General features: G+C 32.5%; 1 pseudogene; it reads left to right on the top strand.

Moving 5' to 3' along the window:
• Nucleotides 1–2,897: 2,897 nt before the first annotated feature.
• Nucleotides 2,898–15,619, top strand: LOC132756877 (uncharacterized; annotated as a pseudogene).
• The last annotated feature ends 2,284 nt before the right edge of the window (nt 15,620–17,903 follow it).

The following is a 17,903-nucleotide window of genomic DNA, read 5'->3' on the forward strand; positions in this document are numbered from 1 at the left end:
AGATAGTTCAATCTCCGTACTTATTTTGTTCTTGGCTATCTTTTAAGAAATTGATGAGTATCTTACTCCATTATGATATAACATATTTTGATGTCATTTGCCACAAGAGAACAATTTTATCTCATATTTTTTCAATTATCACTCCATAAAATTACTTTGATATTTCTTAGTGTAATTTTAGTCACTAAAATGTGTACCAACTATTTTTGCACTATCCTGACAATTATGTAAAACAAGAGAAACAAGGGCGTGCCACTTGAAATGTCTCCGAAGCTCGGCTCAGTTAAGGATCCATTACATTTGTTGCTGGGTCGTGTCGGGGTTGCGTTCATTGAACGCCACCTTTCCTTGTTAATCTTGTTTTCCATTTTTTACATTGAAGGCATGTATACTGTAGTCTTTAAAGTTTTACAAAAATTGAAATATAAAGAAGCATTTATTTATATCTTTAGTATTTCTTATTATTTTTAAAAAAACATCCATGAATAAATGACCAAGATATAGACACATCATCAATGTTCTAAATTGACCTATCTAGCTATCATTCTAGTGTTTAAGCATTACAAGTAGTCCTAATGTGCCACAAATGTATGCCTAGTTACGTCAATATCCATCCAATGAATGACAGAATTCATGACCGGACATGACCTTCAAAATATTTGTTCTCACTCAAGACAAATTGTTTCAAAGTACCATGTATTTATTCTTAGCTCTTGCTGAATAACACATATATGGACTGGACATGACCACAAATGCACTCTCAAATCATGACTTTTGAAATGCAAGTGTGACCTTGGAACATTTGTCCGCAACATGTCGTCTTACAAAGATGCGCCATATTTAACCCAAATGATTTAAGTTCATCCATGAATGACAAAATCGTTAACCAGACTTTTTAGACACTTTAAGGAAATATTTTGTTCGAAGTGAACGTATGATTTTGATCTTTGCTTTTCATCATCAGCTGGGTTTAACATGTGACTCATTGTCCCAATGTGCCATTTATTTATGCAGAATTATTTCAAAAGGCATCAATTAATGAGAAAGTTATAGATCAGACACAACCGTCTTGTTACGTTTATATCATGATTTATAAGTTCAACTGTAGACATAACCCTGCTTGTGCATGACACGACCTTTTCAAAATACACATTTACGCAAAGTTATTGTCGTTCCAGGACGGCGGCATATACAATTAACAAGATTTAAATATTTTTACCCGTACACTGCCTGCTCTAGGTCAATCAAAACGGATAATTTAATACCACATGATAACCAAATAGACGACAAAAGTCCTAACACAGGGGCCTCAACCACCATGTTCTTGTCGGGTTACCTAAATCAGTAATAAAATACTATGTAAGGGCTTCTATGGGATAAACATCATACGGAATATTTCTCTTACAAGAAGAAACATTAACTCTATTATTCAGAATAGTAGTTTATTTCATGAGAACAAATATTTTTCGAATGCCAGCCTGGATGACGATTCCTATATTACTTTTGGAAAAACTGAGATTTTTTTTTTAAATATCAGGTCGTGCATGAAAAATTGTTGACCGGGTTCCCCACTAATGAACTTTTACAAAATTGTCTTTTTCTTGATAGACATGACCCTGCTCTTTAGATTGTTTAATTGGCTCTCGAGCACTACTCGTCCCACTACATGTTCCTGCGCAATTGACATTGACATAAGAAATAACCAAACAATATTCATGGTATGCCTGTTTGAAGATTAAGTAATAATAGTAAGTACATCATTTCCCAATCCGTTATAGGCCGTATATTTATGCTTAACTATTTCAAAATTCATCTCTTAATGACAGAATACTAAAATGCACATCTTTTTTCATGCACTTTCAAGTCTAACATGAGGAGTTGAGCTTCAAACCTGGGTCTTTATTACGACATTGTATCCATGTGCCACACATTATTGCAATTTATTTCAAAATTTATCCGAAAATGACAGATATGGACGGGATAAAAAAACGGACAGACGGGGACAAGCTCTTACAGAGAGATTTGTGAAGATGTCTGTTATCTTCATGTTTGTTTCTTACTCCAAAAGCAGCCTTGTGCCTCCCATAACCAATGATTCATCCTATAGGTCGGGGTATACGGAATTAATCTTAACGCCAAATTGTGATCGCAAATACCCCTAACTGACACAAGAGGACGCTCGGACAGATAGAAAGACGGACAGATTTTAGCAGGTCCCCCCCCCCCCCTCAGGGCGATACAAATCCAATTTAAAAAACATCGCAATAATTTAAAGAACATGCATTGTATTCTTAGAAGTATAATAATAACATCTAAATGACGAAGTGAACGCAAATATGACTCATTTACGTTGTATTAGGGTATAAATTGTCACCTTTTTCACCATAAAGTTTGGAGTTTTAATGGAAGTCTTAATTAGTATCATTCCACTTCTAATAAAAGAAAACATGCCTAGTAAAATGCCTTCTTGTGCTTGTTTACTCTAATTATAAAACAGTGTATAAAACATAAGAAAATGTCAGCCATTTTGAAATCCAAGATGGCTGCCGCAATAAATTGTATTGTTTTTGCATCTATTCTTCTCGTCCACACTTCAGCAGACTAAAATTAACAAAACCTTAAATAAAAATGCCAAAAAATATGTATATATCTCGCCCATGAGAGAATTGAAGTAAAATTAAAAATCAATGGCGGCCATTTTGAAATTGATTTTTAAAGGTCAAGGACTAAAAATACAGCCGTGGTAGAGCAAAAAATGAATTCAGCGTACTCGAAAAAGGTAAGTAAGCCCAACTACCTGTTTGTACTAAAAAATGCCGTTAGGATGAACATTTTACCAAAATCAAACCAGTCTAATACAATTAGTGCAAAGTAACCAAGTCAAGAGTAGTAGCCATATGGAACTTGAAGGCATGAAGCTTGCTACATGTAGTCTAAAACAGGAAGACATTGTTATTGACGAAATAGTAACAGATCGCCACGTCCAGATTCAAAAGTGGATTCGAGAGAGAATTTGGTTAATGTGAGACATTCTTATGATGTGTGGCATGAAGCCAAAAGTATTAAGAAAAAGCTAACTGCACTATCAAAACAGAAAGATTGTGAAATCATTGGAAAATGGATAAGAAGTATTAGTAACCATGTCTACTGGACTGCTGCCTCAACTCCAGATGGAGACAGAGAAACCACCTTAGCCAAATGGTTATCTCTGTCAAATCACATACAGAACATTCACCATGGTCATGGTCCTAGGTTTCCATCCTGTCTGCATGGTGACTTGGAGTCAAGACAATGGCTTAAACATGGTTCGTATATATTCGGTGGCACACTGCTTTAAAGATCACATTTAATGGTGGCTGTTAGCTGACAGCATCAATACAAACTTAAAAGTATAATTATAAACTAAATTCTTTTAACTTAAAAATATGAATTGACAGATGATTAAGAACATCTGAACACTTTTGTTCCATTTTTGTTCCATACAGAAACATGAAATCATTACATTTAAACAGAGAATTATATCAAGTCTATATACATGTACAATATAACATAAAATATCATGTACTAAAGGATGGTGTAATCTACATTGTATCAGTCGTCATTGATAATAAAATGTATTTACCAAATTCATTTGTGATTTACATAACATATTTGAAAGGTTATCAGTAACATTTTTTGTATTTTAGGAACCAAGGCATGTGCCAAAGTTGAACTAATAACAAACACACGATTGTGTAACGACATTCGCAAACTTTCAACTGACCCACAGACATCTGACCTCGAGGCATATCATAGTGTTGTAAACCATTTCGCCCCCAAACTGCATTCCTACACGTTTCATGGTCAATTATGCAGGTCAGTATATAATATCAATAACAAAGAAAATGTCTGCCTATAGATATACATTGTACTATGCTCATCCTTGAGTAAAATATTTGAATCATGGAAATTTATTTAAATCTATAAAATTCTTACTGAATATGTCTAATTTGAATAAAAGAGTGAATTTAACTATGTATAGGAGCTTTGTTCCCTAATAGCCGTTTAGCAAAGTTTTTACTTCCTTACAATAAAAAATGACACTGTATATTCATACTGTGACCACCTTAAATGTGTAGAATTGTATGCATAGCAGGTCTACTTTGTGTGCAGTCGGAACATTTTATTTTATATTAATAAAGTATAGTATATCTCTAATCATGTTGGTGATGTAGCCAACACCAGCCAACAATTAATTCCACATTTAATATGACATACCATAATGAATTACATGAATTAGATGTATTTAAGTGACTGGTTCATTTACATTTTCTGTATTAAATACTAATGAAAGGGAAACCTTTGTTCTCAGTCTTAAAGCATGGAGCTTTTAAGTTCTTTTCATCCTTACACAGTGTATTTCTAATTTCAATGATTTGATTTAAATGAGAAAATTTGTAGTTTAAAGAAAATGTATTGAAGTGTTAATGGTACATTAAAATATAGACTAAATAATTATTAAGATTTTCATGGTTCAATTTCTAATTTCAGACAACATCTTGCTGCTCTGCATTTCAACGAAAACAGCAAAAGAAAGTCTGCTGTAAATAAAGATGGCAATGTTGCCATTCAAATCGCATTCCCAAAATACAAGACAGGGGATGAATTCTCTATAAAGATTGAAAGGGAAAGAATGACATATGAATATGTGGAATCCTTACTCAGGGAAGTGTTGGACATAGCAGACAGAGACTCTGGCCCTTCGGTCCTTTCCACACCTGCCCCACCTTTCTTGAGCAGCGGAAAAAGAAGACCATGCCAAGATGACATTTCCAGGACGCTAAGTCGTTACACGAAATTCAGATTTGGAGAGAGACGTTCTTCTTCATTAAAAAATAAAACTAGTAAAATATTAGTCTTGTTACAGTCACTATTTTAAATATTTACTATTATTATATACGATGCAACTCACCAAGCAAACCAGATAATACACAAGACTAAAAATAATAAATACCATGTATCTTACTCCGCAAAAGATCCTTGCATAACATTGGCCCTTGCCTCATATTCTTTAACTAAACTGCCGGCTTCTGTTCCAGATGAATCAGACATAAAAAAGAACAAGGCAGTACTATGAAGAACATATAACTGTATTTTACCATTTTTTTAAATAGCACATTAGAAAATGTGTTGGTTCCCTGACTGTCAGAGACAATATTTATATTAGAATTTAACAGAAAAAAGAAAAAGTAACAAAGCATACACACTTTCCTTTACGCAAAAAAATCAAGTGCTGTCAAAGTAAGGAAACAGCATGCTTAACTAATTAAATACTGGGAACATGAGTGCTTGTTATATTCAGTGTTGTTATATTTTTCTGGTCCTTCGGGATCATTGATTCCAGCACTATAAAGTGTTGAGAATTGAGTACCGCCCAAGCCGGTGCTAGGGGGCGTGGGGATTGTTGCACTTATTCAGTATCCCTTATGTACAGACTCAATCAAACCTAGTCTGCAATTCTCTTGCAATTTTGTTGTGATTAATGCTTCCGAGGGATCACTTTCTTTCCATACTTTCATCGCATTGATATAATATATATTCATAATATGGCTATTATTTCATTGTTTTTGCTTTCTTAATCATAAAAAATAACTGCATCATAACTTAACTAGTAATCTTCTAAACACTGACTCGCATCAACATGAGTAGGACAACTCTCCATACGATATGAAACTATATTCATGGTTAAGTTTGAAAGCATCAAATTGAGTCTACACATAATAAAGCTTCATGCTTAATCAGCTGTGCTAAGATTCTAGATTAAAATGGTAATAACGATCAATTTTGGCCTCAAATCAACCCTAATATGCACTGTACTTTGCCATTTTCATTTTTTACTTGGTCTTCATTGGCTCTTTACTCTGCTGACTAACATTTTATTTTTCATCTTCATATCCCAAAATGTATTTTGGACTGTGCAAAATTGTTTATTTTAACCAATGATGCAAATATCATTAAAAGCATGAAAAATGCATTAAATTTGAAAATTAAATTGAGGAAACATCTGTCTGATATTATACTTGAATGAACTTCATCTAATTTGTCAGTTGTAATAAAAAGATTGAATTTCAGTTTGATTGGGACAAAATATGCATATTTACCATTTGGAATGTGTCTGGTAATCTAACCATTGGTGACACTGGGGAAGAGAATGTAATAATTATAAACTGTCATTGGTATCTTTTTTATCAATATCAAGTCAAGCAAGTTTATGCTATCTCTGCTATCTCATGAACTTTCTTTAAAAACTGATTATTCCAATGCAGACAGATTTCATGGTTTGTAGTTTTTTACAACACCAGAAGCATTATGGCAGATATTTGAGTTTACTATGATTAACAGAACAAACTGTAGTACAAATGAATTATTTGGTTAACTCACTTTTCTGATACAGATATATCAGATATCTTCAATTCTGGTAGATTACTTGGGCCATAAATGGGCGTTGACTGTAACAACTGGACAGCTGGATTTTTATTAGAGATGCATATGCTGTCTCTGTTGTTGTTTGGCTAGCCTTCCTAGAATAATATTTCAAAAAAACATTTCAAATATGAAAGCTATATTATATCATTTTAATGTAATAATTCATATATGATTTTAATAAAAGCAGGGTATTTAAAACAGAATGGTCTGGAAATGCGCTATGTAACCCCATTCACGCTACAATTAAACTTGTCTTGGCAGAACTCGGTATAGTCTGCTTTTTGCAAATTAGGTGTTTAAGAAAAGGGCAAAAATTAAATGCGAGAGCAAAAATGAAAATTCTAACGACATGATATTCCTTAAAAATCTTTAAACTTGTAAAAAAAAGAATCAATATTTCAGAAAATATTTTTTTTTTGCCATATCAGTTGAAAAAACATAGACTGCTTGTTCAGAAAATTTGCCGATTAACGGCACCATTTTGAAAATGCACCAAATTAAACATCAAATATTTGTAAATAACATCGTGAAATATTATTTAAAATAACATTTTTTCTCTGTAAAATCAATTTCTATTTTCCCATTGAACGATGCATAAATTTAAAAAAGCTTATAAAACTCGGACCTATTTTCAAATATGAGCAGTAAATTTTACCTTGACACCGGAAACGAAAAAATTCTAATTTCATTGCAAGTCTATCAAATTGCTACTTTTTTTTAAAGAAAAATCCTAATACAGTTGTTTTACCGGTTCCGGCGCAGTTTTTCAACTTTTGCTGACTGTACGCAAACAAACAAAGAGTTCGTATAAACAAATGTACCTGTTAGTAGATATTTTATTTGACTTTAACCCAAACAATTATAAGAAAATATATTATCTTTTTGCTAGTAAGTATACTGCTTGATTTTATTTGATTAGCTTCACCAGTTCCGAAGTAAGTTTACCACTTTCGGTGCACATAACAAATGTCATTTGTAATATTACGTGCAAAGAAAAGAATTGACTATTTTTGCCAGCTAATACTAAAACTAAGTCAGAACACTTACGAGGGCTGTTCGAAAAGAATTGCTTATTGTGCTCTATCTCGTGATGCACGTAGGACACGATAAAAAACAATACATATCTGTATAGGTTACTTCAATACCTACACAGCGGTGTATAAATGTACATGTTAGACTAAGTGTAAGACATACAATTTGTCATTTAAATACACGCAGTCGTTGACCACTGTAGTAAAATGGTTGGTAGAAGTGTCGACAACAAAGATGAAATACGGGCTTGCATCAAAGCTCACTCAAAACTGGGTTGCTCTTTGAAGCAGTTGATGACTGAACTCTCTACTGCGTATGAGCCTTCTTGTGTGTCTTATGACACAGTTAGGCGATGGAAAAAGAAATTTGAGTCTGGTGTAGAGAGCATCAAAAATGCACCAAAATCAGGTAGGCCAAAATCTGCATCTCGTAACGAAATTGTTTCCAAAATAAAGGATATTATTGAAGGAGATGCCAGATTTACAGTTCGTGATATTGCATGATAGGTAGGCATATCACTATCAACGGTTCACTTTATTTTGAAGAAGCATTTAAAAGTCAGAAGGATTTCTGCTAGATTGGTGCCACTTCTGTTGACCGATGAGCAAAAGAGGCAACGGGTTTAGGTAGCCAAAAATCTGCTTCAAATGTTTACAAAATATGACAAAAAACAGTTTGCTAATTTTGCCACAGGTGATGAAATATGGGTCCATTATTTTGAGCCCGCCAGAAAAGTAAGCAACAAAATCTGGGCCACTAAACACAACAAACGCCCAATGATTGCCAAACAGTCTTTGAGTGCAAATAAGGTTTTGTATGCAATTTTCTTCTCTGGTCAAGGAGTCGCAATAAAAGTGCCGGTGAAAAAGGGCAAACGTATCACTGGGAAGTACTACAAAGACGTAGTACTTAAGAAACTGAAAAAAGTATTATAAGAAACGATGCTCTGTCACCGGTTTTAAGCATAATTATCCATCTTCTACATGACAATGCCCAAGCTCATACCTACGCAATAGTTTCGGCGTTTTCGGAAAAAGAAAAAAATTGCCTCACCCCCGTATTGTCCTGACCTTGCCCCATGTGATTTATTTTTGAATCCGAAATTGCAATCCTTTCTTGCATGGTGGAAAAAGAAGTCCGGACAGGCACTTGGATCTGTCATTCATCAGTACCTTATTACTGTGCCCAAATCAGCGTACCGTGACGCCTTCAAGAAGTGGATTAATCGGCTGAAACTTTGCATTTCTAGCCACGGGGAGAACTTCGAGGGCATGAAATGAACACTTTTGAGCTAACTTGTAATTTGAAGTCTCCAGATAGAAATAAGCAATATATTTCGACCATCCCTCATAAACCTGTCAGCCTTATTCATTATTTTATTATTAATTCTAGGTATCGTAATTTTAATGCACCATCATGCTTGGCATGAGATCAGGGTCATTCATGTATTTTTTCTAGTTGAAAGACCTTGGTGAGATTAAGCGAAACGTCAACTTCATTGCAACTTCATTTGATTTTTGTCATTATTGCTGGCAAATTCTGCTAAAAACCAGGGATCGTATATAATGTGCAAGATGAAAATAAGATTTTGTTTTGCAATTATGCTTAAGCAACATTCATTCTAGTCTCGTTCCTGAGTAATACTTCCTAAAGATAACCTAAATCTTCTAATTTTATCCATAAAATACTTTTACAAACATCTTTAGTTTAAATTATGTCTGTCAACACTGACATAGACATTGATATTTATTGTCCTATTGTTCAATCTTTTGCAATATGTTATTAATCAGATTTCAGAGATAAAATGTATATTTAATTGCGCTACACGTACACGTTCTTGCTATATCTAATAAAACATACGGTATCGTATTTCAACGCTTTTAGTATATTTATACATTAACATTTTTTCTGTGATTAATTATTAGTTGCAAAGTCTCCATTGTAATAAAAGAATGAGTCACATAAAGAAAGAAATATGCTTGAAAATATACAAATGTATCACACTTCATTATATGATCTGAATATAGCTGCAATCTCATTGGTCAAAACAATTGTCAACAGAAAAGAAATGTCATACCAAATTTACTGGATTACTAGCTGAATTGGATTTTACCAATCTAGAAACAGATTAGAATTTATATTCAATGACTATGCATCGAAGATTATTAATAACGTGTGCTTATAACACATAATTGAAGCTTATTGTTCTTTGTAACATATTGCTCAATTAAAAATCATGACATTCCTATAAAAGTTAAAAGTTACACAGTGCAGTAAACACATTTCAAATAAATTATCATAATTCAACTTCAAAATATGTTTACCTCAAAAAAGTTGTTGGCACACTTTCTTACAGGTACTCGTTCATATATTTCAATATTAAAGAACATTTTATTTCTGATGAGAAAACAAGGAAACTTTTTCATTTGGGTACATTCTGATAGTAATCCCTTTTTATGTGCTTTGGAACTGGTCAAAATAGGTCTCCTGGTTCAAACAGGTTTTCAGATCTTTATGTTTATATTTTTTAAAATATTTTTGGATGAAGTTGTAGGGAAGATAACAATTTTTCCATCGGTGTATATAATGTGTCCCTTTCTTTCAGTTTTCATATGACAGGTACCGATATACCAAAAACCATAAAAATGGCAATATGAAATTCAGCACGAAAATTATTAGAAGTCAAAATAGAATGGCGACTAAATTATTTATTTGTGAATGTCAATAAACAACAAAACCAGTTATTGTCGTTTATGCGAATGGCTCGCTTGATTTTTCAGAACTGATCGATGCGCCGGAACCAGTCAAACAACTGTATTGTACTGTAGCCAGGATTAGATTTCAGTAATTTTTTTGATCGATTTAACAAAACGTTATCGTGATTTGATTTTTGAATGGTGATATATACTTTGCCTGATCACGGTCGGTAAATAACCTAATCACGTGATTAAACTGAGACAGCTTTGTTCGTAAAATTGGTCCGACTCCAGACCATTCTATTTAAAAGACCCTATTGAAGGCATAATGTATGAGAAAAATTTAGTGACAAAAAATTAAACTTTCAAACAAACCATTAATTCATTTAGTCTTAAAATATAGTACAAGCTAAGCTCAATACGATTTCTAACTCGTTTTTTTTCATGTTCAAAGCATAAAATACAGATTTTCAGCAACATGTATACAAATTTTCCCCACGGGGGCCTCAATTAAAACTTGCTCCAATAATATCACCTTTTTTAACAGTAGTTTGAAACAACATTCGAATTGATTAAAATTTTAAGGTATTGTCATATTTCAATCCATATTCATTGATTAGACCAAATGATTTGGTATTTACTTTTTTTGTAAAATTAAAGGTACCCGAAATTCTATCCAAAACAAAAAAACTCATATAATACTATAAAAAAAACACTTGAAAGGAAAGCAACAGTATTTCCCCACCCACCGCTACATTTACAATGAATATTTATAAAAACGCCTGATATTTACTTCCGTGCACACTTAATCAATAAGGCACATTAAAATCTATCAGAAACACTGCTTACTCTTATCAACTATCCAACTTTTACGTCAATTGGATGAATTTATCACTGTTCTTCTCCCATCGTCGGTTCAATTGCCAGATCTATCGATAAACTCCGTCATACCGTTATTGACCGTCTTTGTAGATCCGGAAATTCTATCCAAAACAAAAAAAGAACGATTTAAATAAAAATCCCATGTATATAATAGTATACATAATATGGTATTTTTATTTAAATCTGCACGGATTTATATTACAATTCAATTAAAGTCCGTGGTTTCCGATATATTTTAATAAGCCCAACAAATTGTGCACTTTAGGGCTTTTTATTATAAAGACGATGGTCGTCCTTCGTGTAAAGACAGACATCTATGAAAAATCAGATTATAAAATCGGTTGGTCTTGCAGTCGAAATATTGAGACTAAATTTTAATGTGCTTTATTGATTAAGTGTGCTCGGAAGTAAATTCCAGGCGTTTTTACGAATATTCCTTGTAAATGTAGCGGTGGGTGGGGAACTTTGTTTTACCTTCCTTGTGTGTTTTTATAGTATATATTGGATTTTTTTTTAAATCGTATTTTTTTTGTTTTGGATAGAATTTCGGGTTCCTGTGGTAAAAAAAACACTCACCATAAATCGAGAAGGTAATTAGCCATTTCATTGTTTGTTTTTAAGTTGTTTTGTTTGTTTTAACGTCCTGTCAACGATCAAACACATCGTTATTTATACGGACAATGTTTTGAGACTGTTCATATTTCTTCCTACTTTATTTTTTTCTCTTTTTTCTCTTTATCTGTTTTTGTTTGTGAGCCTGCTTCTCCATATTTGTTGTGGCTCCGCTTTTAGTTACTGATGCGCAAGCTTCCGATTCGGATTTAAATGCATCTACTTTGGATATGGCAATAAATACGGGCAGTTTTCGGTGAAAATAAATATGGATTTCAACTCAGTTTTTTAAAAAAAGCAAGTTATATATGTTACAGGGACGGATAAAAAACGTTTCATACAGTATTTCTTATAATTATGATGTACTACTGAAAAAATTACTACTTAAAAATTTTCCCGGGAAATTAAGACATACCTATGCCACCCCCCCCCGCCCGTCTCGCCACATTGCACACACGGTCACCCCGTTCGACATTTGCCTTTAAAGAGTCTTTTTCTATATTTTTCACGTTTTGTCGTTCATAGCCCAATATATGTTATGAAGTTTTTAGACATTGCAGGAAGTAATTTAAGAAGAAGCTTGGTCATTTTCCCAGAAAAATGTCAGTGTGAAGCTTTGCGTCTGCAAAACATTGTGCCAGTTGAGTCTCACGGGGCATGATATTTGCTGTACTTTTATACTTTCTACACAAAATAGTACAAAATACATGTAGCAATTTTGAATATTCACTTATAACAACGAAAGTATGAGGGATAAGTCGGATACGAAAATATTAACTAGAACCAGCCTTAGGCCGACTTATATATCTTTTAAAACGGAAAATTGTAACATGGATGGACATGAACAAAAATCTTTTTTTTATTGAGTTATATAGTCCAAATTTATCAGCATAATGCAAATATCTGATGGCATATAAGCAATAAAATAGTTTCAAATACAAAACATACTTCATATTTTTCGTAAATTAAAGAATTACAAAATGTCTGCCTAAGTCTGGATTTTGGTAGTGTTGACAATATATACGGAGATGATTTTAACAAACAAACAAATGTATCTTATAAAAAATATTTAAAATCAAATAACATTTTTTATCAAACAAATGTACCGAAAGTATCTGTGGAAAAACAAAACTTCCGTTAATAAATTACATTTATAGAGTGGTTGAGGTCCAAAACTTAGGCAGACCTAAAAATGTCTGCCTAAGTTCATCGTCTGCCTAATGCTGATTTAAATATACTTTAGGTCTGCCTTAAGCTTATGATATATATATATATATGTATATTTAAAAATGAAAAAAAAAACATATATGATTGAGGACTCAGCAGTTGAAAATACCCTTATCTAAACCTTTTCTTTTTTGCCAAAGCCTTGAAGAGACATGAATATTCTGCCGAAACTTGAACATGAAATTAGAATACACGGAAACATTTTGCTAACGTGTCTAAATAAATGCACATAATATTATGCATATACAGAAACAAAGATAATAAAGCAACAAACAAATCAGAATAGTAAAATCGTAATGTGTTTACGAAATGAATCATCCTAAGTAGTTTCAGTCTCTCTATCACGGTTTCTGTTTGGGGGAATTTCTTCCTTGATTTTTGCTTGTGACTTCCAAAATCAATTACTTTTACTTCTTTACCTAAATAATGTGATTTCCAATATTTCTTCCAAATTTTGAAAATTAATGGAAGCCCTGCTCTATATGTACAATACACACACGCACACTTAAAAAACAGCAACAAAAAACACACACAAACAATACAAAACAATACAAAAATACTGTAAATATCGTCCCAGTTTATCATGAAATGCCTTAAAACGTAAATATGTGTACGGTGAATTCCATAAAATATCATTTTCGAACAGAAAGCCAATCCGTGGCTATGCTGTGAACACAAAATATCGAGTAAATAACCAAATGAGATTTATTTTACTGTATTGTCCTCTTGAAATCAACTTGATGTCCAAAACCCAATTTACGTTATTTTGAGCTACGATGGAATATTTTTTAAACTAAAGGCGTCTAAAAGGGGGGAAATACTAGTCCCATCAAATGCTCAATTAATATACCAAATACGGCATATCTTGAAGCATAAAAAGGAGGCCAGTCTAGAAATAGTGTGACGAGATTCTTAAGGGTAGCATGGCTTTTTATGTGTGAGCTCAAATTTTCATAAACATAAATTAAACTTTAACCTACCAATACATGGTAGAATTATCATGGCCAGGATTATGAGTAATTCCGACCTGTCATATAAACGAAAATGATAGTCGAGATAAACATTAATATCCTCACAATGAATTATGGTATTTTGTAAATAACACATGAGTTTGTTGGTCACATTAATATCATCCCGAGAAAAAAATATTGTTGCAAGAGGTTTTTTTTTACGAGGGATGATATTTTACTGTTACTCACAAACCCATGTGTTATTCATTTTATTACACCGAACAAATGCGATGATCTGAACAAAATACAAATTTATCTACTTGTTACGAAATTAAACAAAGTGTAACTTTAACTCAGCTGTCCTTACGTTGCAACAACAAAGAATTTGTACTTTGCTTTAAACGAATGAATATTCTGAATTGCCGATAACTGTAAAAATGGAGTGTTTTTTTAATCAATAGATTTATTTTGTTTTGAGGATTTGTCTTGAAAACAACTTATTTTTACAGATATATTCGTTTCTAGAATATGCTGCTCATCATGTTGTCATCGTTGATTCTGTCCATTTATAAAAGCACAGGTATACTACTACATTATCTTATTATCTTATTCAAATTATACATAATTCAAACTATTTTAAGATTTAAAACGCTTCTATATTTGAAAGTATATATTTATATATTTATGCTACCCAACTTTTGCTAAGCACCATATGTTTGAATGTGAATATATGACTATGAGTTTTGCCTTTGCATACTCACTATTAAAGTTTTAAAACTCTGATCGTTCTAACAGGTATAACTGCCAATTCTTGGACCAACATGGCTCCAAGCTCCCGGATATTTCTGGGTTGCAGATGAAAAGCTATAATTCTAACCTGCAGCTCATTCCATTTGTTATATTTGATTTAAGTCAGGTGAGCGAACTGGCCAGTCCATATGCTCAATAGAATCCCTCTTTGGGTAGTCCTTGACCACATTGACCCTTTGATGGCGAGCTTTATCGTCCATCAGAATGAACTGATCGCCGACTGCTCCAGCATACAACCTATCCTGCTTGTCTAAGATGTCGTTTATGTATCTTGTTTTTTGTAATTTTTTTACTTGTATGTATTGACCATGTGTTATTGTTGTACATACTTGCATGTAAATGTACCTAATTCTTTAGAAGTTCACGGCTGCACAGAGTGGGTGGTTTTGAAACTGTGTTGCATTATTTGGCGGTTATAATGACCCACTTTCCATAACAATTTCTGAAAAATTTGAAATAGATTAGTTAATAAACTTTGGTAGAAATTTAGATATTATATTTTAATAAATGACATTCATTCATCCAGGCAGTAGTTATTTTGTACAGTCTACCTTACATATTGTTCACATTGTTATATATCTATGTTATGTAAGGACACTAGTTGCACTTGTATTTCTTTTAAAAAATCAGACGCAAATGTCGTGATACAGAGACCCGGCACAGCATACGACGAATGTGGAAAAAGTCTGACATTAAGATGTCAATTGCAAAAGAATGCATTTGCAGTGTCTTGGCTAATGGGAGATGATAGAAAGACGATTGCAAAGTGCGTAAATAACAGTTGCAGTCAAAATTCAAATTATATTGGACAGTACAACTTTACATTTGACATGGAGCAGGGCGTTTTCAACTTGACAATTATTGAAGTGACTACGGAAGACAATGGACGAGTCTTTGTTTGTTCAGATGGATCTAACTTTGCTACTCGAGTTATAGAAGTAAGAGGTAAGCATCATTCAATAACTAAAATTATATTTAAATCGTAATACATCTACATTCTTCATTATAAAATTCCGTCACAAATCACAGTCATAGTAAATTATCCCTGGGTGTTATTTTTTCATCTCTCTTTGACACATAATACTTTAAGATGATAAAGTGGTAATTTAAAAGATGATTCTTTCTTATTTTTTTAACTGGTAAAGTACTGAACAATAGTTTAAATTCATGTTTAATGTATATTTTGTATTCTGATTTGGATGTTCTGAATTACATATAGTAATACATACTATTCTTCCCCTCTTCCTTTGACGTTTGTGTGCATGTCGTTTATCGTTTAATTAAAACATAGCACGTAAGTTTACATTTACGGACACAAATATTAATTAACGGACAAGATCGCGCAAGCACGGCCGATGCTGCACGTTTTAAATATGCGTGGCACACTGAATAATATTGAAATAGGCTACAACTATGACGGCTCCAGTTAAAATCAATAACAGTTATGTTCCATTATTAAAACATTTTATTCAAATGGCTCTAGCATTAAAAAAATGTAAAGAGCATTACAATACATGTTAGATTTTTTTTACGAAACACAAATAGCGAACCCCGAAATTATCAGATAATTAACATAAATAGCGCTAAATAGACTTTCTCCTATAAGTGATGTGATTTAAAAAAAAGTCCTGTCTCTACAATTACAAGCGTTATAAAATGTACAGATGAGCTGAAACATATGTTATCAAAAGTTAAAGAAGTATTTTCAGATGTTCTCAGTGTAACAGGATGGGAGTTAAACAACAACTACTAAGTCATTTCTAAGTTTATTTAACTACGACAACAACCCAGGTCATTTATCTTTATGATCTGTTCTAATCCATCTCTCTATCGCTTCTCCCCCGAAAGGAGAATTATATATCGATAATATCAACGCAGAAATCAATTAACCAATCACTAGTAAGGAGGCGTTCCTATAGCCAAGAAATATATTGATATATCTTCTAGAGTATAATCAGTAGAATATAAATAAACCAATAACAACAATATCAGTTGTAACTTTAAAGGCATATTGTTACAGATTCGCCCCTCACTTGAGACATTATTTTAGTTTAAAATAATGTCATACACATGACACCTTTTCAAATACTTAGTGATTCTCTACGGATCTTTGATTTATGATGATATTTTGTTTTTAACCGAGTCAATCTACAAGTACAGAATTAATCAAGATATTTTTCTTTGAACCAGTCAACTTAAGAATAATGATTCCAAAGATTAATCATATACACATATGATATTAAGAAAAGTATGTCACTAAAATTCTAAAGTTCCGGGAAATTAATCCAGTTATTGGCGTCCTAACAATGGAAGTCCTCTTGGAATGATAATGCACCAATATTCTATTAGCAATGTAATCAGCAAAACTGTATATTCTTTTAAAGATTATATTTTTTAATAATCCACAATAAATCACGGTGTGAAAAATCACATATGTTTGATAGTCATTGAGATGAGGAACGAACTATTAACTACTCTATTGTTCGTCACGGTGTTGGTTGTTGATTGAACAAAGTTTGTTGAAAATTAATTTACCTTTAGGCAGTTGTTCAGGGGGACGGCTTTGTTATGCTATGATTAAAGTTGATGTCCTCCGCAATTTACTATGAATGCGTTCCAGAATAAAAAAGGAAATTCCAGATGTCCTTTTTCCGGGGGTCGACCTCAATGCGCTTTTTCAGCAACAATTTTACATGCACAGAGAGAACTGACATAGAGGAACAATTCCCCTATCTTTTAAACCTCAGACGAAACGCATTGTACCTGTTCGTTCTGCGGATATATGATATACAACTATCATTTTAAATGGGTTTATTTTCTAACTGGTTGTTCGGAGACATGCATCTTACTTTTAAATGGGTTAATGTAACAGTAATTTACGCAGATTACAAAAAAACCTTTTAATTGTAGACGGTCAATATATTTTTTTAATATGAAATTGAAAAAGGTTAAAAATAACACAAATATCAGATCATTTTCATTTTTTGTTGAGAATATAAAGTAGAGAGAGAGAGAGAAAAATACTTCCAAAATTAATGTGCATACAATAAAAAATATAATAATGGGCTATATAACATATTTCATTTATTTGTAAATTATTCATCTTACTGTTAAATAAATATATTTATCAAATAACTAATCGTACACGTTTGATTATTTAAGTAAAATAATTTTTATAAAACTTTTAAAAAATCGATAAGCATATGTTGTACTTAATTCTTATGTTAAA

Source organism: Ruditapes philippinarum, unplaced genomic scaffold, assembly GCF_026571515.1.
Source record: "Ruditapes philippinarum isolate M1 unplaced genomic scaffold, ASM2657151v2 ctg13095_1_1_1_1, whole genome shotgun sequence".
Taxonomy (NCBI): Eukaryota; Metazoa; Mollusca; class Bivalvia; order Venerida; family Veneridae; genus Ruditapes; species Ruditapes philippinarum.